Genomic DNA, 23,631 nt, shown 5'->3' with positions numbered 1-23,631 from the left:
CTCCTTTCCCACTGTCTCCCCTAGCTCCTCTCTTTGGAAAATCCACATTGCAATACACCAAAAGGCAATGGGCCTGATTCTAAACCAACTCATAGCAGCTTTACGGTGGAGTTACTTCTGACTTACACTCGTCTGAGACCAGAAGAGCCTTTACTGCTGCTGAATCTCCCCCAAAGCAGCACTGGTTTTTCTATCGTGTTGCTGCACTTATGTGTAAGGCTCCGTGTTTGTCACGGAGGTCACGGAAATCATGGATTCCGTGACTTTCCGTGACTTCTGCAGCGGCTGCTATGCCTGGCCCGGGGGCCGCCTGAGCAGGAGTTTGGGTGGGGGCGGGAGGCTCAGGGCTGGGTAGTGTTTACCTGGGGGGGGGGAGGGCTCCCCAAAAGGGTGAGAGGAACTCCCCTCCCTCAGCTCCTAGCTCCACAGGCTGCCTCTGCTGGCAGGCACCACCCCCACAGCTCCCATTGGCCAGGTTACCAGCCAATGAGAGCTGCAGAACTGGGGCTTGGGGCGGAGCAGAGACAGCACAGGGAGCTCAGGAGCAGGGTAGGGAGCTGCCCCAGCCCCACCTCCCCTCCCCTCCCCTCCGAGCACCTGCGGCGCACCCCTCCTGTCCTCCCCCCCAGAGCACCCACGGTGCCTCCCTCCCGGGCTGCCCACCCTGAGCACCCACGGTGCCCCCCTCCTTGGCCATTCCTCCTGAGGCCCCCCCCCCCCCACAAGTTTTAGTCAGGGGTATATAGTAAAAGTCACGGACAGGTCACTCATGGGCCGTGAATTTTTGTTTACTGCCCATGACTTTTACTAAAAATACTCGTGACTAAAATGTAGCCTTATTGATGTGTAGATCAAACTCAGTAAAAGGATTAGATGGTCCTCCTGTTGGGACTTTGGACAAAAGGTGGGAAAGGAGTAATGTCTATCAGGGAGCCAATGGGGAGGGAAAGTACCAGGCAGCACTGTAAATGGGACAATATTTGCCTGCCAGCAAGTAAGGTGGTTTTACTGGCAACTGACCTTTAGGTGAAAATACTGACTACACATTTTGGTGAGAGGCATACATTGTTGTATTTCTCATGTTCTAACAACACTGACAGCATAGCCACATAAAACCTGATCGCATAGCCATTGAATTGCTCCAGCAAATAATGAAGAAATACGTTTTGATAAAAATTGATAATTGCTATAGAGAAAATGAAACAAAACATCAATCTGAAAACTCTCCTGACCTAAATAGAAAACAGAGCTGTTCCTGTTGAAACTCCCACCAGACTTGTTTACTAGAAACAAGTTCTCAGAAAGCAGACATAAAAGAAATGCAAACCCAGCCAAAGCAAATTCATTTTCTTTAAAATTTACGTAAATATGTGTGGAAATTTTATTTTTAAGGCATCTTTCCAGCTCCAATAAATAAAAGTGTGTAAGAACGTTAATGTAGTACAAACATTAATAATTTGCTTCAGTAAGATGACAGTCATGGTTTAAAATCACAGTGAAGTGAAGTTTCCAGTGAAGTATTTCAAACTGTTAAGAATTAATGCGTCTTTGAAATCAATACTGACAAATAAGGATTTTTTAAAATCTACTAAGTCCTCCACAAAATAATCCAAATATAAAAAAAACATGAATCTAAAACATCTAAATTGCATTAGTGGCAGAGGGAATAGAAAGGAAATGCACTTTAGTTGCATCTGTAATCTTTTATGCTCATCTAATATCCTCTAAAGGTATTATTTAGACAATATATTTCTCTATCTGGCAAGCTCAGTCATATTCCCATAGAGAGCATCAGATTTTAATGCATTTTTAACTATGCTGTTGGAGGCATACAGAACTAAAATGTAGGTGACATTTTATTAGTAGCTGTAGGCAAACCCAGATCTGGCTACTTTATTATTTATTTCCCTGTACATATACGATCTGGTGCTTTTAAGTTTATTGACTAATATTATGCACCAGAGAGAGGATCTTTGCTGTATACTCCTCATGAAGGGAAAACAGAAAGGTCACAAGGTAAAAGAAAACTCCATTTTCATCGTAGCTTTAATGTACTGCTCCTAAGGGAATTCCAGTTGCTTTATAAAGGTTTAGATATATATGGGTGGGCCTCTGTTGCTCCTGAGCCCACTAAAAGCCTATCCATCTGTGCACAATGCAATGTAATAAAGGCACAGTAAAAAGGATAGCTTTAGCTTGTGTACATTATCTAAGTAAAAACAAGTCTGTCCTGCATTTTATTACCAAGTCTACAATTACTTTACTTGCCCCCCCCCCCCCCGCCCGCATCCCTAAGATAAGGTTCATTTTTTAACATTGAGTGCGGAAGGCATAAAAATGTTACATTGCAGCATGATTTCCTCTCCGATAATAAATGGAATTTCCTGCTACAATGAATGGGGGAACCTAAAATGGTTTAATTGGGACAAGACAAAAGGTCAAAATCTAAATCTCTTAGTACGAATCTCAAGTCCCAACAAGTTAGGGATAAATGGAATAACCAAAACTGGCACATATGTAAACCAACAAAAGATATTCACCCCCATCCCCCTCTGAGATATAAGCTGGCAGAGAGAAGTTATATATAAAACTTCCTCATACAATTGGATATAATTAAGTGATAAAGTTATAAATATCTCTCAGTAAGTTAAAGGAAGAAACCCATAACTCAATATTGTAGTTTTCTCAACATCCTACCCTACAAAAACACCTTCGAATCTGGAAGTCCAAAATGAAGGTTCCTCTTGGAATGCCAGTGCCCCTGAGTGGTGTCAGAGTGGAGATGGAACCTAAGGTGTTTAACCTGGTGTCAGAGGTAGGTGTTTTAGCTCAAACCTCTACTGTTTGAGCTAAAACACCTACCTCTGTAGGTCCTGGCTATAGACTCAAAGGCTGTAGCAGGCTCATCAACTGCTGTGGCCTAGCCACCACAGAAGAGGACAAAGCACCACATTGAGTGGGCATGATTTACATTCTTGATAGATTCATAGACTAAGGCCAGAAGGGACCACTGTGATCACCTAGTCTGCCCATAAAGCATGGACCTTTCCTGAAATGTTTCCTAGAGCATTTTCTTTTAGATAAACATCCAGTCTGAATTAAAAGATTTCCAGTGAAGGAGAACCCACCACAACCCTTGGTAAGATGTTCCAATACTTCACTGCTAAAAATTTGCACCTTATTTCCAGTCTGAATTTGTTTAGCTTCAACTTCCAGCCATAGGATCTTGTTATAACTTTGTCTGCTAGACTGAAGAAATTCCACTCTCTCCCCTCCTGTGAGCACTGGGAAGGCACCTCTGCCCCCCTCCCCCAGAACACCTGCCTGGGAAGGGGCGGGGATAGGGGGCAGCGAAGAGCTCCTGGATTTCCTTCCCCAACCTGGAAGCGGGGGAGAGGACCGTGTTACAGCTTCCTTCCCCTCAGTCCTGGGAGAGGGAGGGTGAAGAACCCCAAAAGGAGCAGAAGTGAGGCGCGGGGGGCGGGGGGAGAAGGTGAACTAATGGGGGATGTGGGGCTGAACTGATATGGAACTGGGTGGGGGCAGGATTGATTTGGAGGTTGGGGGCAGAATTAATTGCTAGACAGGGGACGTCCAGATATGGCGGACAGAGCTCCTGCAGCAGGGTCAAAATCACCTTACCCCATAAACTTGGGAGCAAAGGCAATGCTAACTGTCTCACTCATGCACTGGGGAATGGGGGGAGGCAGTTCAAAAGGTACATCTGAAAACACAATATGATCCCTTTTTTGAAAATCTCATAATTTCAGAGCCAAACTCCTGATTTTTGATCTCCTGAGCTTGGCAATAATGAGGCTGAGATCAAGACACCCCGTATCCTATTTTTTTGATATACTAAATAGATTGAGTGCCTTAAGAAAGCTAACACCAGAAATATGCTGTTAAAGTCACCTAAACAACCTGACCTCTGCCCTGCATCACTGTATCACTAAACACCAGGAGACAAATAACACACATACTTAAGGTATCAGTGACTCTGAAAAATGAAAAGTGATCTAACTCCCTTACTCTTTGCACTGCTGCTGCAAACATCTCCTCCCTTTTGTCAGAACATATTCGCTATTGTTGGAGATCATGTTAATTGTGCATAGTCCCACACTTCCTAGGTGTTGAATTCAATTCTTTTAAAGTATACTGTCCAGTATGACTTGTCTAAATCCCTGATCATAGGAAAAGAAATGTAACTTTTTCTGCTACTGCATTTGATGAACTTTTCCTAACTGCTACAGACAGTTACTCATTTTTTCTAATGTTTTTTTTCTCTCTTTTGAGTGATTTCCTTGTATTTAACCATATAAAAATAACTATTTCCTCCACTCAAAGCTTTGCTTTTCCTTGGTATCATTTATAGTAAGTCACATTTGTGTCTCTCTAATAATCTAATAAACGGGCATAAAAACTATTCTTCTGCTAGGCTCTATTAGAAAATAATGGATAATATTAATTATGATTTACTGTCACTTTGGTAGTTAACTTAAGCCTTGATAGTAGAATGTCCCTTCTGACCTTAGGAGGTCAGGGACTGGGGGAGGAGAGAGGTGGAGTGTTGATAGAATTGGTAGGGGGTTGGCCATTCCATTGGATCCTAGTAGGAAGGAAGGCAACCCACTTGCACCTGGGTCCTCCTTTTCTTCTAGTCTCCCTCCCATGTAGGGATTATGTATGGGCTGGGGCTGGGGCTGTGAGGGAGCCAGTTGGCTCCAGCAAACACGCCTCCCCATCCCCAACTACCACCCAGAGGTCATTCTTGATTCTGAAAGCTGCCCAGCTCTATAGGTGGTGTAGCTATCAGAGTGGGTCTCTGGGCTTGCAGTGAGTCTGACCAGATCACCTTTTGTGGTCAGGAAGGAATTTTTTTCCTTGGAAAAAGATTGGCAAGTTGCCCAGTGGGTTTATTTTTTGTTTATTTTTGGGGTTTTTTTGCTTTCTTCACAGTATCCTGGATGACTGGTAAATGAGGATATGGATAAGAGAGAGTGCCAGAGAAAGGTGGGGGAGAAGAGGTAATAAACATCAAAAATATTGTTGCAACTTGTGGCTGGTGTCCAGTGCAGGCAGCAGGCTTCCAGGGCCAGCTCCTGGGGAAACCCCGAGCAGGTAGAGAGAGAGAGAGAGAGAGAGAGAGTGTGTGTGTGTGTGTGTAAGACTTAAATCTCCACAGATTGAGCTGCCTCTCATCTATACCCTCATTCCCCTTCATGGGAGATGGTACTGGGGTCCAGTAATAGGATGGAGCAGTAGTGGGAGCTTGCTACCAGGGTCCCCTCTCATTCCTTGGTTGTATGATATGAGATCTTTTAACCCTGCATTGGACCTAATTAATGCCTGGCAGATTGGAGGGGTGGGGTGTTTCAGCCCTCCCTTCTGCACATTAAAGTTAATAGAGTTGCAGCCTGCTGCTTTAAATCCATTCACATGTCTCCTGCGTATCCTGATCAATTCCTGTTCTCCCTATCCTTTACAAACTGCTGCAGCCATTCCTTTTGAGAAGACCAAATACAATAGATCTACATTTTCAAAAGCAGGCCAATAATCGGAGTGAATCAAGTTTTCTGTGTTTCAAGGTGGATGGAGTCAACTGATGGCTTTTGAAAAGTTACCTATAAATAGAGCTGTGCCAATAGTTCATTTTTCAGTTCACAGGCAATTTAATAAGTAAAATAAATAAAATAATTCAATGTCATTCAATTTTTTTTGAAAATTTTGGCAAATTGAAAAGTCAAAACAAATTTCATTTGGGTTGAACAAAATGTTCCCCAACCTCCATCCCCATGTTGCCCTGCACCCCCACTCCCATTCAGCCCATGCCCCAGTCTGTCCCTCCACTAGCCCGTCTGAATCCCGATTTGTGACACCTCCCCCCAGCAACCCCATGTGCCCCGCTCTGTCTTTCCTACCCATATGTGAATCCTCACCTGGCCCTGAGGGCAGGGCACTGTGAGGAATGCAGCCACTGCTCTCTCCCTATTCCCTGTTATAGCTGGTGAGTGGCTTCCCTCTGTTCTGGCACCACAGCAGCCCCTGGTGGGCAAAAGGCACAACTGCAGCGCCTCTCTGGCAGAATTTATTTTCTGCAGAGAAAAAAAAATCTGCAGGGGACATGAATTCTGTGCATGTGCAGCAGCACAGAATTTGCCCAGGAGTACCAGTTATACTGAGTTAACTGCTGCTTTTCTCTCAGAATGCATAGGTAAATCTGATCTAGAAACTATGGCTTTCCACCAAGCAGATTTTCAGTGCAATGCACTTTCAATGAAGTGAGTGTGTTAGGAATTTGTGTGCCTTCAATACATTAAGTGTGGATTTATACTTAGGGAAAAGTCCAATAGATTTTAATAGGGATTGAACCAATACAAGTTTCACATAAATTCATCTAAATTCTACAGAAATTATTCTAAAAATCTATAGAATTTAATATCCTTTCTTATGTTTTTTTGCACCTTACTACAGCTGATGCATAGTTCTATATGTAGGGCTCTACCAAATTCACAGTCCATTTTGGTCAATTTCATGGTCATAGGATTTAAAAAATAATAAATTTCATGATTTCAGCTATTTAAATCTGAAATTGCTTGGAGTTATAATTGTAGGGGTCCTGACCCCAAAAGGAGTTGTGTGTGTGGGGGTGCGCTACTGCTGGCTGTGGCGCTGCCTTCAGAGCTGGGCAGCTGGAGAGCAGCAGCTGGAGGCCGGGAGCCCAGCTCTGAAGGCAGAGCCGCTGCCAGCAGCAGCACAGAAGTAAGGATGGCATGGCATGGTATTGTCACCCTTACTTCTGTGCTGCAGCCTGCAAAGCTGGGCCCTCAGTGAGCAGCCACCAATCTCCGGCCTCCCAGCTCTGAAGGCAGCAGCGCAGAAGTAAGGATGGCATGGTATGGTATTGCCACCCTTACTTCTGCACTGCTTTTGGCAGGGAGCCGCTTTCAGAGCTGGGTGCCTGGCCAACAGCCACCGCTCTCCAGTCGCCAGCCACCACTCTCTGGCTGCCCAGCTCGGAAGGCAGCACAGAAATAAGGGTGGCAATACTGCGCTCCCCCCCTAAAATAACCTTGCGACCCCCCTGCAACTCCCATTTGGGTCAGGACCCCCAACTTCAGAAATGCTGGTCTCCCAGATGAAATCTGTATAGTATAGGGTTAAAGTACATAAAAGTCCAGATTTCACAATGGGAGACCAGATTTCACGATCCGTGATGCGTTTTTCATGGCCGTGAATTTGGTAGGGCTCCATCTATATTGTTTAAATATAGAATGATTCAAAATGCCTACAGAAGTTATTTTCTATTAAATGCTATAGGACTCTTCCATAAGGGTAGGCACATGATTCACATTGAAGGGTATGCTTGTGTTCATTTTAAACAAAATGTGATTTACAAGGTACTTATGCATAAAAAAGCATGCTGTGGCTCACCACCCTAGGAACATTCTAGAGAAGGCCAGGGGGAGAGGGGTGAGCTCAACATGTGGAGTGGAGAAGTATAAGCATGTGATGAACAAATCCATATATGGAAAGGTTAAATATGATTGGTTAGAGGTTTGTGTTATGTAACTTGTTATGTAAGTACCATGTGCTATAAAATAACAACGGGAGGGGCTCCTTGCTGGAGGGACTCTGCCTGATTTTTGTACCAGGGGCTCTCCCTTTGAATAAAGTCTTGTCGAATTGCATCGAATCGCATCGCATCGCATTGAATCGAAGACCCTTGATTCTGCCCAGCATCTGCCTCATTGGGAACCACAAAATCCTAACAACATCAATGTTAAATTAAATACAAGGTCTTAACCTGAAACCAGAGAAAATTAGTTGCTTTTAACAGCCTGTGGACCATTTGCTACCAACAGATCCACACTGCAATTTGGTCTTTTTAGATGGGGTTCCCCAGGCCCTCAAAAATTCCTCCAACGGGCATAGATTCCCATATACATGGGTCTTCTATGTAGGCACTGGCAGTCTTAGAAAAGTGTGTTTTTCTTCAAAGAACATGGAATTATGTACACAAAACACTAATTAGTAGTGAAGACAAAGTAGGAAATAGGAGAATGTAGAACCACATATTTTAGCACATGGCATGCCAACAGCTTAATTTGTGCTCTTGAGCTTCCACAGATATGTAGTCAACACTGATTTATCTGGCCCTATATCATTCTTTATACATCACTTACAGCTAAATCAGAGATCAAAATGCAAAATCTAGCATTTCAATGCATCAGGTGGATTTCTGAAACTACTTGAAGGCCTTTGGGCCCTAAGCCAGCGAAAGGGTGACAGGTAGGTTGGAATACATGTATATGTGATAATGTGTATTGTGACAGACCCAGACCAGTGGGGTACAGGAGTCTGGTAGAGGGCAAATATACTGGTCACTGGATGAGTAGTTTTCTGTTCCCTAAGTGACCAGAGCAGGGGCTGCACTAGAGTAATCAGGAACCTGCTAGAATCAGTTCAGACAGGCAGGCTAATTAGGACACCTGGAGCCAATTAAGAAGAAGCTGAAGCTGCTAGAATCAATTAAGGTAGGCTAATCAGGGCACCTGGGTTTTTAAAAGGAGCTCACCTCAGTTTGTGGTGTGAGTGTGAGGAGCTGGGAGCAAGAGGCGCAAGGAACTGAGAGTGAGAGGGTGTGCTGCTGGAGGACTGAGGAGCACCAGCGTTATCAGACACCAGGAGGAAGGTCCTGTGGTGAGAATAAGGAAGGTGTTTGGAGGAGGCCATGGGGAAGTAGCCCAGGGAGTTGTAGCTGTCATGCAGCTGTTACAGGAGGCACTATAGACAGCTGCAGTTCACAGGGCCCTGGGCTGGAACCTGGAGTAGAGGGTGGGCCTGGGTTTCCCCCAAACCTCCCAATTGATCTGGACTGTGGGTTCTTCCAGAGGTCTAGGTCTCTGGGCTGTTCCCCAACCCCCATGGTGAATCTCTGAGGCAAGAAAATCCGCCAATAAGCGCAGGACCCACCAAGATAGAGGAGGAACTTTGTCACAGTATATATATAGTAATATCAGACATGCTATTTAAAGGAAATAGAATAATTTTTCTTTGAATATCACTGAAATATCAGAGGATGAGAACCACCTAAAAATATGACAGATCTTAGAGTCCCTTACTTAGTCTTTACTCTGACAAATTCCACTGAATTTCATGGGATTCAGCCTGAGGAAAGACCAAGTCGTAATAAACTGAGTAAGAACCTCACAATTCAGCCTAAGGTGAACATAAGTAGAAAATTAATTTGTAGTTAAAGTTCAAAATTCTGGGAAAAGAGTATTGTTTTCTGCACATTTTCAAAAATGCTATTTGCAAGTAAAGACAATGGAGTGGAATTTATGAAGTCAAAATGTAACATGGGGGAGTGGTAATGGAGTATTTTGTGGGATGTGGCATACATGAGTGAAGTGGATGGCACGTTATATACCTACTGTTTGGCTCTGACATACCACTGGTGGACAGTGTCTTAACAGTTTTAGGTGGTATGCCTATTCTGAAAAGCAGGTGAGGGATAGGATTTTCACTTCACTAAAATACATGCCACAAAATACAGCGTCATCTACCTCATGATTTTAAAATACATGGTCAAATTTGGAGTCATCTGACTTATCTGATGTTGCAAACACTGATGGGGGCATTGGACTGCTGTATGAGTACAGTTTCTTAGATTTTTTTAAAAAAAATTTAAACAGTTCACAAGTATACAATATATGCTGCCCATAAATTTATATTGACATAGGCAGCCTGTCCATTATCTACAGTGGATCCATATTTATCAAAAGTAAATACTGTCAGGACAACACACCCTGCAACAATCTTTGGAATTCATTGGAACCCTGCTCTTTCATCAGAAATTTTTAAGTGCTTAACTAATAATGCGACTCTTAGGAACAGAGATAGGCCTGAACCAAAATCAGAGATCTAAACACCTCTAAAGTTGGGGAAATTTAGAATCAAAACCTGGATCTCAATTTCACATTTGCCCTTACCTCTACCAACCAAAATCCCAAACCTACATGCCAGCAGAGTTGGAGGTTAGAGGGTCTGTTACCTCAGGCACAAGGAGCAAAGCATGTATTTCTTAATCTAGTTTATTTTAATTTCACATTGAGGAAAACTACAAATAAAAACAATTAGCCTCCTTAATCAAATATAGTCAGATCTTACTGGAGCTGGGGTGGCTGGCTTGCAGTGCTGAGCTCTACCTGGCATGACAAATAGTTCTTTATTACGCTTTGTTGCTGTTCTATAGCCATGTTCAGTGCTCAGCCACAAAAAGTGTTGCGTTTATTGAAGGCCTGACTCTATCCTCATAATAGGGTTTCAATGGTGAATAGATCTTGCGCTGGCCTCCAAATGGGGTGGATAGCACCCGAAGGGAGTAAGGGTGGCAGGACTGGGCCCTGAATATGTTACTAAAAACGGCTTTTTCGGGGCTAGATTGTGCAAATTGCATGAAGGCTAAAGGAGTGGTATGGAGACACACTGCCCCTAGGGGAGCACCCGAAGGCATCCTGCCTTTGGGTAATGCAGCTTATTCCCTTCATGTGATGTCTCTGCTCCCTGTAGATTGCCGTGTGCCACCAGGGGGCACAATACCTGTTCTCTCTTGCCTGAAGGGCAAATTGCAAATTCTGCTGGGCCCTTATATGGGCTGTGCTGTCGGCGGATGGCTCCTTGCAGTCTCTACCACACTGCATCACTCAGCGAAATCTTCAATTTAGCATTAACGGCCAGTCCTCCTTGCTGCCAACAAACAGATCGATGACTCTTTCCATTTCAAAGTTGATAAAACCTTTAGGGAGTACTCTCCCTGTCCTGTATGCACTTCTGAACCCCCACTTGCTTCACATGTATTTGGGGTTCGCTGTGCTGTATTGGGGAGCCAATGTAGTTATGACATACAGCAATTTAAAAAAAATCCATGTCTTCATTTGAGTATCAGTAAAGCCATGCTATTTTTTAAGCTCATGCCATCTCAGTTTCAAATTTTTGAAACATGTTTGTGCTGATAAACCACATTTTTTCCCCCAAACTGTCAAAATTTCATGATTTTTCAACTAGCTCAAATGCAAATTTTATTGAGAGATGCTGCAAGAACATTCTCAAAGGCCTGCATACATGACAGGACCTAGGAGTAACCATCACTAGACTACCTAAGCAGAGAAGATCTTCTCAAAACAAGCAGTACTCAGTGTCTCTACTCTGAAGCCTGCCAATAGCTTGTGGTATGGTCAAATCCTATGGTCCTGGCCTACTACTTCCTCAAGGATATGTCTATTGAAGTCAGTGCACCAAGTCTTGCTGGTTTTATTGGGTCTTTAGTCAGACAAAACTCCCAGGGCTGGCTGAGAAGTCCAGTCCAAACCTCTGAGGGGGTAGCTATAGAAGGAAAGTTCAGCAAAATCTAAATGTCCTCTCTAGCCTTGGGAAAAAGTCTGATTTCAGTTGGAGTTTTGCCCGAATAGGGACAGAGTGAAAAAATATATAAATGGGCCCATTAGGAACAAAATTATTCAGCAAAATTTTCTTTTAAATTTAAATAAAAGCTTTTTATCTTTAAAAACAGGCCCCAATGTACTTATTGCACTGATTTATAAAACTGGCCACTCTATTAGGAGGATTTGGGGGAGTTGAACCCAAATCAAAATGCCTAAGAATATGTACGGAAATGTTTGACAGAACATAGAGGTTTCAGTATCCAGGTTAATACAATTCAGGCTGTTCATATTGAAGAGATTATGACTTTCTTTGGCAGGAAGTTTGCATTATATTAACATGGGAATTAATTGACCCAAACATGATTTAATGTGGCTGAATCAAACATTTCTTATTGACTGGGTTTCATAAGTGAAGGCTCTGAGTATTTTCATATCTTATAGGCAGTGTCTAGGTGCTTAAACACATTATAGTTTTTTCCCTTCAGACAGTGTTCTGGAACTAGGGGTGCTGGGAGTGCGGCAGCACCCCCTGGCTGGAAGTGGTTTCCATCCTATACAAGGTTTACAATTTTGCTCAATGGCTTTCAGAACCCCCACACACACTATAAAAATTCTACCAGCACCACTGCCCTCAGTTAAAGGTTAACATTAATAAATAAAACAAAACACAAAACAAGCCCTCATACTAGATGGATGTCTGTTACAAAGTATTTCTGCTGAATTTTAATCCAAAAAAGGCTGGCTTTAGTGCTGGTATTTTTTAATTAAAATACCCACCACTCAGCTCCTTTTTTGTCCTATGGAATATCTATCAATCAGGAAGAATTACAGCAGGATGTACTACTTGGCAGGAGGCCATTCTGTCCCCTCCACCAATCGTGCCACAAACTTTTTTCCCTCCTCCTTCCCCCATTCATTAACTAAATGTATTGAATAAACCTTAACATCTCAACTAAATCCTATTGACCCTGGATTTGCTGCTTAATGCTAAAACCCAAGTGACCCATTTTTCTCCTGTTGATACTTCTATCACGGACAGCAGCCAGCACAGAAAAATATCCCAGTTATATTAAAATATTTAAGGAACAAAATTTACAGAACTCATTATTCAATCTTTCTGCTGCTGTTCATGAACTTCACATAAGCTCTTGCTTCTTGCGTGGATTCATTCTTTCCTTTGGTGCTTCATAAGCAACAAAGTGCAACTCTTGCTTAGCAAACGGAAGTGGCAAAACGCAGTTATTAATATGATAGATTTGAATTTAAAAAACAATAACATTGTCTTAAAAATTCTGTGCAACTATATTTCTGTGCATTCTACATGTTCCTGCCAGAAAGTGTTATTAGAATTTACAGCAAAATATAATTACCGAAATACTTTATTTTGATAGGCACTCACAATGAATCTGCAGCGCTAAAAACTGCTATTTTAGTTTATTTTTAGACTTCACCGTGGTTTGTAATTAGTGCAGTTGCTATCTTTCGATGTTTATAATCATTTGCTTTGCTGCTTTCATATACGTAATAGAGACCTCTGAAGGTTATTCAGAATCTCACGCCTCCTAGTTGCAGAACCCTCCCCCTGCACCCACCTTGTAATTGTTACATCTGATCTGCCTCCCCCTCCGCTGCCAATCCCTCCCTCTGCCCTTGATGACAAGCATCCTGATGCTCACTTCCCAGCTCTGGATCCCTTATGCAATAATAGTCCAAAAAGAACCCATAGCAGACTTCCCTCCCAGCTACAGAAACCTCCCACAATAGCACTCAACAGCCCTTCATCCTGACCACCCTTAGTTGCCAAAACCCGTCATTACCCCTCACTCTGACTAGCAACCTTCCTCCTACAACTTCTCACCAGTGCGTGCTGAGACCTAATATCCCTGCCCTTCCTCCCAGCTTCTGAAGACCCTGTTCTCCAAGCAAGTGTCCTATGCACTCACAGCCACTTGGCCCCAGCCATGTTCCCTGGTAGCTTTGGAAGCCTCCCACACTGTAGAGAGGTCTCTTCTCTGCCATGCTACGTGCAGCATGGAGGAAGCTTGCTGCTGTCTTTCCCTGCCATAAGAGTCTGGTCCTTAGGAAAGATGGAGGGCCTGATTCACTCCTACGCTGCACCATGTGAAGTCATTTATACAAGGGCAAAGTGAGGGCAACCTGGGTACAAATCACTACCATTCAGGTATAGTAACTTTTTGTACCTAATTTTCAAAGGTGTGAATGACTACACCAAATGCAGGGTAACAGAATATGCCTCATAATTTGCAGGGGACACTGACAAAGTGTTCAAAACTTTATCTGTATATTATTCAACTACCAAGCCAGTGTTGTGAAATTTCATATTAAAAATATCAGCCAAATCAGTTCTAATTAATGTCAAACACAAATCCCCTCACAAAGGCCTAATCATAAATGGAATTCTGAATAGCGTGGGCCCCATCCTGAAGCCCTGACTCAGTTTATAACTCAAATCCTTCTTCAGACAAATCTTTGTGGGCATAAGAACTGAGTAAAAAGGATCTAGCCCTATGGCAATCAATAATGCACTAAAATTAAAAATTATAAACTACCTGAAAGAAAATCAAATCTTTCATTCAGGGTATGAAACAGACATTATGCACTAAGAATATTACCAACATGACTACTGTGAGGCCGTTTTAAAATAATGATGCTTTCTTATGTTACTATTTTTCTTGCTAATATCACTAGCGGTGCACTTGTTGGGGGTTTTAGCTTCTTTAAATGACAAAAAAAATATGTTCATTCACTTAAGAATAAACATTTAATACACTCATATCTCATTGCATTATCACCACATACAGTATGCTGAGTGTTAAAATAGAGTTCTTGAGGGGAACTACTAGCTATTGATTTTAACATTATGAAACAGTTCATAATGTGATGAGTAAGAGGTCAATTATAAGGAACAGCATTGGTCCAGACAAGAAATACATCCACCTGAATACTTATTTTATGACATATTTGTGGATTGGGATGATAGATATACAGGGGATCTTCTTTCATAGTGCACCCGCTATATCAACTTGTAAAACTGCTATCGATATTCTTCATGTACCTTTACTAAAGCTGTGTCATTACTCCTCAACATGTTTTCATGTTTTTCTCTGACTAGATTTTTTTTTAATACAACAGCTGCTTCCCTAAAAGGTATTTTAAAAATAAACGGCAAGTATCCATCATAACTATCCATAAACCTTTTATTAAGCACTTGCCTAGCTTTGGTATGGTTGGTTCTTAGAATCCATTTTGAATAATCCAGTGACAGTGCTGGAACTTTGCACCAGGCATGGAGAAAAGCAGTGGACAAATGGATTACCAGTTACTTGACTCCATTTTTCACTATCGTTTCATTTCTAAAAACTTCATATAAAGGAGGAAATAAGCGAAATACCTGGGTCTGACAAAGAGCTAATTTTGTAATAACATAATTCATATTTCTTTTTTTAATTTGAAGGCATGCACGCACAGTGATTGAAATAATTTCCTGCTGCGACTTGATTTTGTTGACTGTAATTTTACACTAGAGCATGCGACTATTAACTATTCAGTTAATACATATTGTAAAAAATGATAATTGGGAAACAGATCAAATAAACTATCTTCAGAAATATAAACATAACAGTCATCATATGGATATATTTAAACATAACAGGACTGTTTAAATATAAAGCATTAAAATAATTCAGATCCTCAAGATGGTTATATGAAATTATATAACAGATGTGTCACATGAATTTATATGTAGTTAGGCTTAACTGTACAGTTTTTCCACCCTAAAAATAATATTTTGACTTTAAAAAAATCCAGAGACCTAAGATGATTTTATTACCATTATAATAATAATTTTGTTAATTTTCTGAATAATACTGAATTTTCCTTAAGTAAAAGAAATATGAAGTAAGAAGTTGTACTTTTTCTTTATCTCTCGTGCAATGTACAGCATTAGACTATACAGTTGTTTACTTAGGTTCATTCATTAGTAAGGTTAAAAAAAAAAACCCAAGACATTGGAATGACATATTAAACATGTTCATGTAACTTCAAATGATGAAACCTCCCTCCATGAGAAAAATATTACAATTCACTTGATTTTTTTACTGTAATGCCAGTTTACAGTATGTCAAAAACTTCTTAGCCTCTGCCTTTCTAATCATACCACTACAGCTTGTGGTTTTCATAGTGAATAGCTTGCTCTTGCCTTTCCCCATTTCACATTAAACTTACAACAAACTATTATTTGGGGGGGAGGGGGCTCTAAATGATGTTAAAGCATTTAAATCCTCAAGCTGAAGACTCAGGCTGAGTTACTCAACAAAATGAAGCGCACATATTTCCAATGACAATCCCTAATACATATTTTAATGTAGCACACTTGTCCAGATGATAAGTCACACACATAAAAACATCTCCATACAAAATCACTTTTAAAGCAACTTGTTAGCTTAAATCTTTTAAAGATTTGCCCATTGTTAGGCTGCCCTAGCCATTCGGATGTCACCAGTAATAGTCAGCTAGATAAACAAAACTCTGATCAGAATCATAATGCATATGGGACAGCAAATAGAGCAAGCTGAGTTCCAGTCTTCAAGCTTCAAAGAAACATGTCCTTCAATTGCAATCTAACTCCTGAAAATAACATACCATTTCTAATACTAAAGATTTTCAGCTAAACCCCTCTACATCATCTGAACAAATAAATCTGACTGGTAGAAGTACTGACCTGCTGAGCTGCTCTCAAAGCCCGCACTTCAAATGCAAAGCTCAGCCAGACTTTCCGAACAATTTCCTTCTGCACAGTTATAGTGAGTGTGGTCCCTCTATTTGTCTTCTGATTCCAAGGGTGGACAGATGGCCGGGAGCCCTGAGCCCTACTGGAATGAGGCAAAGCTTTGCCTCCCCCCCCCCTTCCTCTCCTCTCCCCTGGCTTAGCCCCTGGCAGATAAGCCAGAGTCAGGCACAGTGAGCTCACCACACCCCTCCACCAATCATTTCAATTAGTGCCACATGAGAGGAGCTTCTGCCCAAAATCTGCTTAAGAAAGGGCCAGAGGGCAGGGCAATCTCCTTTGCTCAACAATGACCAGAAGCTGCTATAAATATCCAAACAAAAGCACTGTCAAGGCCAGGAATGTCACATTCTAATGTGATAAAATTGTAAAGACTCTCTCAGTGTACAGCACGAGTACAGAGAAATAAATGCACAGAGATTAAAAACAAAACCCACCAAAGCATGGGACATATCAACATGCTATCGAAGTTATACATTTCTAGTTATAGAATGCTATGCTTCCATTAGTTTTCTTGTGTAGGTACTAGCATCATCTGTGGCCCCGTCTTCCACAGTTACAGTTGGTTATGTCATGTCAAAAATGACAGGTTTTCCATAGCTTGAACATATTAATAAGAGTCACCTACATAAAGTAATTACTGTGCTAATAAACTACATACACTGTTGTATGTTTGCTCCCAGGATTCAGGGCCTGAGTCTCATCCCACTTGCACTAGTGTAACTCCACTGACTTCACTGCCACACTAGAGCTACACCGGTGTATGTGAGATCAGATTCCAGCCTTAGGTTTTAACTATATTGCTGGATAATGGGACTTAAAACCAAATTACAGATTACAAAAAGGGATTTAGCAAAGTGGCTCACTATACAGTGACCAGACCTAAAGCACGTACATTACTTTGCAAACATCCAGTTCCCATTGTGGCTGATGACAGCTGCTTGCTACAAGTTGCTGGGCAATGCTTGCTGTGGTGAGGGGAGGGGAGGAAAAGGGAGTGGTTTCAATTGCATTCTACTACTTGTAAACCCAGCAGTGCCTGAAGGATAGCAATTTCCAGCCTGTTGATGGTAGGATGACAATAGCTAGGTTAATCTGAGGGGAAGTGTGTAGTAACAATTCCCTATTTCCTACCACAGATACACCTAAATGTGAAAAATGTTTAAAGGGTGATCAGGTGGGTGATCTATTTATCTCTCTCTCCATCTATCACGTCAGTGTATTCATACATCTGTGCATAATATGTAATTCTATAATTTACACACTAACATAAAGCCCTGGCATGATACTAGAGCAGGGATAAAAACCATTTGAAAAGATTCCTGCATTGCTGTGATAAATATTGTGCACCAAATTTCTGTTGAAAGCAAATGGAAAACATTTTATTCCCAGGTACTACATTGCACATGGTTGCATGTACTTCCACAATGAAAAGTGCTTCTTTTTATTAAAATGCTTTATATGTGGGTCTGAGATGGTTTACTTGTCATGGTTATCATCCAAGATGGATGTCTTAGTTCTTTTTTTTTTAAATAGACTCAAAGGGCTTGTCTAAACGGTGGCAGTAGTGCACTCTAGGGGGGTATGATTTCTAAAGTGTGTTGCACATTAATTGGTCCGTGAAGACCCTGCTGGTGTGCTTTAACATAGTGTCATTTGAAACATCTACGTTAAACTCATTAGGGAACCTTTAGTACGCACCAGCAAGGGTCTGGTGCATTTCTCCACCATGCAGACAAGCCATAAGAAATTGGGGGTAGTGCACTGAGCACAGTTATAGGCGCCGACTCTGTGGGTGCTCCGTGGCTGGAGTGAGGGGCAGATCAGGGGCGGGAAGGGGCAGAGTGGGGGTGGGGGGGCCCTGGGTGGAGCGCGGGTGGAACACCCTTCGGGAAAAATAGAAGTCAGAGCCGATGTGCATAGTGATGGATGAACTTTTAGTTTGATTCAAGAAATACATCTAAAAAGCTTGAGATTTAGATAAATCTGATACAAAATCCTTTGATCAACGGGGAGGAATTGGTAGCGAATCTGAAAGTGAAAGGCAATTTGGGTGACAGTGACCATGAAATGATAGATTTCACGATTCTAAGGAAAGGAAAGGAGTGAGAGCAAAGAATAAGGACAATGTACTTCAAAAAAGCAGACTTGACAAACTCAGAGAACTGGTAGGGAAAGGGCCCAGAAGGGGGGGGAAGCCAGTACAAATTACCAGGGCCCGGCGGTCCGGAAGGGGGCCCAGGGCCCGGCTTCCCCCTCCCCCCCCCGCTCTCGTCAGCCCTGTTTAGCTGGTCCGTGCTTGCCGGGGGGCCCAAAAAAATTCTGGGACTGGCTTCCCCCCCACCTCTCGTTGGCCCTATTTAGCCGGTCTGCCCTTGCTGGGGGGGCCCAAAAAATTTTTTTTTACCGGGGCCCGAACCTGCTCTCGGCAGCCCTGGGTAGGGAAGGTCCTCTGGGAAGAAAATTTAAGGAATAAAGAAGTTCAGAAGAGTTGCCAGTTCCTCACAGAGAGGATATTAAAAGGCACAACTACAATCTATTCCAAACGCAAAGGAAAGACCGGAAGAATAGTAAGAGGCCAATATGGCTCCATCAGGAGCTCTATAATTACCTGAAAATCAAAAAGGAATCCTACAAAAAGTGGAAACATGATCAAATTGATAAGGAGTACAAAAGAACAGCACAAGTATGTAGGGACAAAATCAGAAAGGCTAAGGGACCCTGAGTTACACCTAGCAAGGGACATAAAAGGTAATAAGAGGTTCTTTAAATACATTAGGAGCAAGAGAAAGACGAAGGAAAGCATAGGTCCTCTATTAAGAGGGGAAGGAGAGTTAATAACTAATGACATCAAGAAAGCTAAAATGCTTAATGCCAATTTTGCTTCAGTCTTCATTAAAAATGTTAATGATGACCAGATAGTCAACACAATTAATATTAACAACTGGGGGAAGGAATGCAAGCCAAAATTGGGAAAGAACAGGTTAAAGAATATTTAGATAAATTAGATGCATTCAAGGTGGCAGAGCCTGATTAAATTCATCCTAGGGTACTTAAGGAACTAACTGCAGCAATCTCAGAGCCATTAGCAATTATCTTTGAGAACTCCCGGAGGATGGGAGAGGTCCCAGAAGACTGGAAAAGGGCAATCATAGTACCTATCTTTAAAAAGGGAAACAAGGAGAACCTGGGGAATTATAGACCAGTTAGCCTAACTTCAATACCTGGAAAGATACTGAAGCAAATTATTAAACAAGCAATTTGTAAGGACGTGGAAGATAATAAGGTTATAAGGAATAATCAGCATGGATTTGTCAAGAACAAATCATGCCAAACCAGCTTAATTTCCTTCTTTAATAGGGTTACTGACCTAGTGGATAGGAGGAAGCAGTATATATGATATACCTTGATTTTAGGAAGGCTTTGACACAGTTCCACATGACACTCTCATAAGTAAATTAGGGAAATGTGGTCTGGATTAAATTATTATAAAGTGGGTGCACACTGGTTGAAAGACTGCACTCAGAGTAGTTATCAATGGTTTGCTGTCAAATTGGGAGAGTGTATCTAGTGGGTTCCCGCAGGGGTCAGTCTTGGGTCCAGTACTATTCAATATTTTCACTAATGACTTGGATAATGAAGTAGAGATTATGCTTGTAAACTTTGCGAATGACACCAACCTGGGAAGGGCTGCAAGTACTTTAGAGGACAGTTTTAACATTCAAAATGACCTTGACAAATTGGAGAACTGGTCTGAATTCAATAAAGACAAGTGCAAAGTAATTCCCTTGGGAAGGAAAAACCAAATGCATAACTACAAAATGGGGAATAACTGTCTAGGTAGTAGTACTGCTGAAAAGGATCTGACGGTGATGGTGGACCAGAAACTGAGTATAATTGCTTGATGTGATGCAGCTGCAATAAAGGCTAATATGATTCTGGGGTGTATTAACAGTAGTGTTGTATATAATAAGACACAGGAGGTAATTGTTCTATTTGTCGCTGGTGAGGCGTCAGTTGAAGTACTGTGTCCAATTCTGGGCACCACACTTTTGGAAAGATGTGGACAAATTGGAAAGAGTCCAGAGGACAGCAACAAAAATGAGTTATGAGGAAAGGTTAAAAACTGGGCATGTTTACTTTTTAGAAAAGACGACTGAGAGGGACCCGATAACAGTCTTCCAATATGTTAAGGGCTGTTATAAAAAAAATGGTGATCCACTGCTCTACATGTCCACTGATGGTAGGACAAGAAGTAATGGGCTTAACCTTCAGCAAGGGAGATTTAGGTTAGATATAAGGAAAAACATTTCTAACTCGAAGGGTAGTTAAACTCTGGAATAGGCTTCCAAGGGAGGTCATAGAGTCCCCTTCATTGGGAGCTTTTTAAAACAAGTTGGACAAATATCCCTTAGGGATGGTCTAAGTTTACTTGGCCCTGCCACAGTACAGGGGGCTGGACTTGACATCTTGAGGTCCCTTCCAGCCCTCTATTTCTATGAGAAAAAGATGAGACAATCCTGTAAGGACAGAGCTGCTTGCCAGATTCCAAGTTTTTGCAGGGTCAGAAAACCGTTATTTGTTTAATGAAGGCTCACGCAAAAGCATAACAATAAAAACAGTGCAATGTAAGTATCTTTGGGCCAAGTCCTAAAGTCCTTATCCAGGTAAAACTCTCGTCGAGTTACTAAGAGCTGAACAAAAGCTTCATACAAGTAAAAAACCTTTACCCCAGTGGTAACTGGTGAACAATTTTAAATAATGAGTTTACCTGGGAAAACAATGATTTACCTAGAGAGCTGCACAGTTTTGAACACTACTAACTTGGTAAGAGAACAGCAAGAAGTCCAATATAAATATTAATCTAATAGAGTGAAATAGACTCAGACAACAGTGACGTGCATGGTATAAAACTTTAGACAGACAGACGGAACAAAGACATGACAATTAAAAAGGGTTACTAATTTTTTTTCCAACTTCCAAAGCAGGTTTCTTCTCAAACTGATTGTCAGTAAGAGTTTTGTTTGGACCTTACTGTTTTACAAACTGCTTCTCCAAACCCATCCATTTTTGCAAACTGTGGATAAAAGTGATGTCCTTCAAAGGATGCTAAAAATACACAGTGAGGAAAACTGCACCTATGGAAATGTGCACCCGCATGGTACAAGGACTCTCTTTAGTAAGCTTGAACGTACTCAAGACTGTGTGCTTTATAGACCCAACTGCAGGACCTGTAGATGAATCTGACAAAGACATCATGGACATAAATCATATACTCATCAGAAATATACCCAAAAGGAGCTTTCTATAGGAAAGTTACTGTTCAGTGTGCTGTGCATCTACATTTTAAAAATGTTGATAAAAATCTGCTGCCAATAGAGTAGCGGCTGGATTTCCTGTTTTACATATAATTATTGCTATTATTCCCTGAGAGCTCCTCTGTTTAACTCATGACCCTGATCGCAACTTGGAATAGATGTATTAGGATTCAAAGTTTGACATAATGAGCTCTTAGAGGAAACAAACCTATATATGGAAAGCTATCCTTAAGCATCAGTTGAAGTTTTCCCTTAAACACTGTTTTATTTGATAAGTGAAAAGTGACACCACCACCAAATCATGTAGTATTAATGCTCTTTTCTTTTACACGTCCCTGATCTTGGAAAAAAATGGATTATGCTATTTCTTTGTCTGAATAAAATGTTGCAGTTCCGGAGATAAAGACGTATTCAGTTGAGCAATTAAATAGCTAAATAAATGAATCAGCAGAGCAGAAGTGGCAGATTTAATTACTGCTTGGAGCTAGGAAGAGGAACTAATTATGGGGTTCATGAACCACATGCCACTCTTTGCTTTAACCACGTGCTTTGATTCTTTTGGATCAAGCTCAGCAAATACAGCAGCAACATGCACCAGAATAAAAACTATTCAAACTTTGAAAATAAAGTCTAATCTTTGTCTAAAGCACAAGCATATTCAGTACTCTGTTTTAATGGCCTATGTTCAGTTGAATAGATAAATCAGTAGACAGTTTGAGCAAGCTTCTGTTGAATGGGTAGAGCTTTAAAAAGCATAGTTCTCCAAAAACCAAGGATAATCAAGTTCACTGGATATGAACAGCATGAAGGTTGCAATACAAAACCGCACATGCATGGCAATTAAGGCATAAAGCATATTGATGCATTAAGTAAGCAATTAAAGGCCCTGTTCAGCAGAAAGTGACCATAGTTTGGAAATTGCAAAAGCCCTGGGAGGTTGTTGGTCCTAGCTCTAGAGAAGGCACCTATTCTATAGGTCTATTTGCCATGACAAGCCATAAGACAATTTTTTTTAAAAGTCACCTCTACAGCTGCAAGTTGCGAAGCCACCGCAGGAGAAAAAGGCAGGGAAATGAGCTTCCCAGATCTTGTGGTCTAATTATATGATTGTCTTTGCTCTTTTCTTGTAGTGCTGATGCAAATGGTCGTTAACTTGAGTGCTAAGCTCATTCTCCTGCAGGACTGCGTTTGAACAGGGAGGAGGACAGGCAGGCATGGCGATGGTTATCTTCAAGGCATTCAATGGGGTAGGCCCAGATTATCTAGAAGACTAAAGTTGTGGGATGAGGGCCAGGGTCAACAGCTGCACTCCTTAGGCACAATGGAACTTTCTCAGGCTAAAGCTTTTCTGTACAGGAGACAGGGCTTTCTTGGGAGTCGATCTATGACTGTGGAACAAACTCACACAGAAACCAAGGACCATCAAAAACCTCATCACCTTCTGCTCCAAGGACGAGGAATACTACTTCAATCTGGCCTTCTCTAATATAACCATAGAGCAACATGTACATATTTATTAAAATAAAAACATTCCACTGCACACAATTCTCTCTTTGGGGAGAGGATAAGAGGGAACAAATCACATATGCCAGATGTTAATCATGTTGCTTAATGCACTCTTGGAAGGCCCTCATGGTGATCAGGGCAGTAGAAGAACCTCTATAGAATAAAATAGGGGTCATTTGGCTATGAATCACCCAGGGTATTTTTTTATACATTTTTTAAATTAATAAGTTGAGGTGAGAGGGAAGGACTCCATCAGTGGCCAATTGTTTCCCAAAAAACTCAGCTTCTGAAGGCCACTTTAGTGCCTTTTCATAATTGGCAGATTTGTTCCTGGGGTCAGTGACTACTCATTTGCTTCTCCACAAATACTGCAGAGGAGAGAGGCAAATGACTCCCTCATACTGACCTCAAGAAGAGATCTTCTGTCTGGGGGAAGAGCCCAAAATTAATATTCAGCCATGGCCTCTTACACATTCTTCCCCACTGATGGCAGTTTCATCAGAATAAAAATAACCCTCCTGCATGTCAGAGGTGTAGGCTACTCCTTGGAGAATCC

The 23,631-nt window shown here is 41.6% G+C and overlaps 1 protein-coding gene and 1 long non-coding RNA gene across 24 annotated transcripts in view; one reads left to right on the top strand and one right to left on the bottom strand.

The window, feature by feature from the left end:
- Positions 1-23,631, bottom strand: part of LOC101951432 (poly(rC)-binding protein 3-like) — a 737,225-nt gene that overhangs the window by 188,637 nt on the left and 524,957 nt on the right. For 6 of the 23 annotated variants that reach the window (XM_005296501.5, XM_005296495.4, XM_005296502.4 and 3 more), the window contains exon 1: positions 16,186-16,459. The exons of 10 other annotated variants lie outside the window; for them this stretch is intronic. The gene's annotated coding sequence lies outside the window, so the exon portion shown is untranslated. Of the gene's footprint in view, positions 1-16,185; positions 16,463-23,631 lie in introns of those variants that run through there. 7 more of the 23 variants (XM_065584034.1, XM_042842133.2, XM_005296497.4 and 4 more) reach the window with 2 other exon arrangements.
- Positions 13,105-22,817, top strand: LOC122172358 (uncharacterized). The gene is made up of 2 exons (XR_006172608.2): positions 13,105-13,626; positions 22,700-22,817. It is a non-coding gene; the product is annotated as an uncharacterized LOC122172358 (long non-coding RNA).

The sequence above is a fragment of the Chrysemys picta genome, chromosome 2 (genome assembly GCF_011386835.1).
Source record: "Chrysemys picta bellii isolate R12L10 chromosome 2, ASM1138683v2, whole genome shotgun sequence".
Taxonomy (NCBI): Eukaryota; Metazoa; Chordata; order Testudines; family Emydidae; genus Chrysemys; species Chrysemys picta.
The sequence above is the reverse complement of the archived record's forward strand: the minus strand, read 5'-3'. Positions and strand labels throughout refer to the sequence as shown.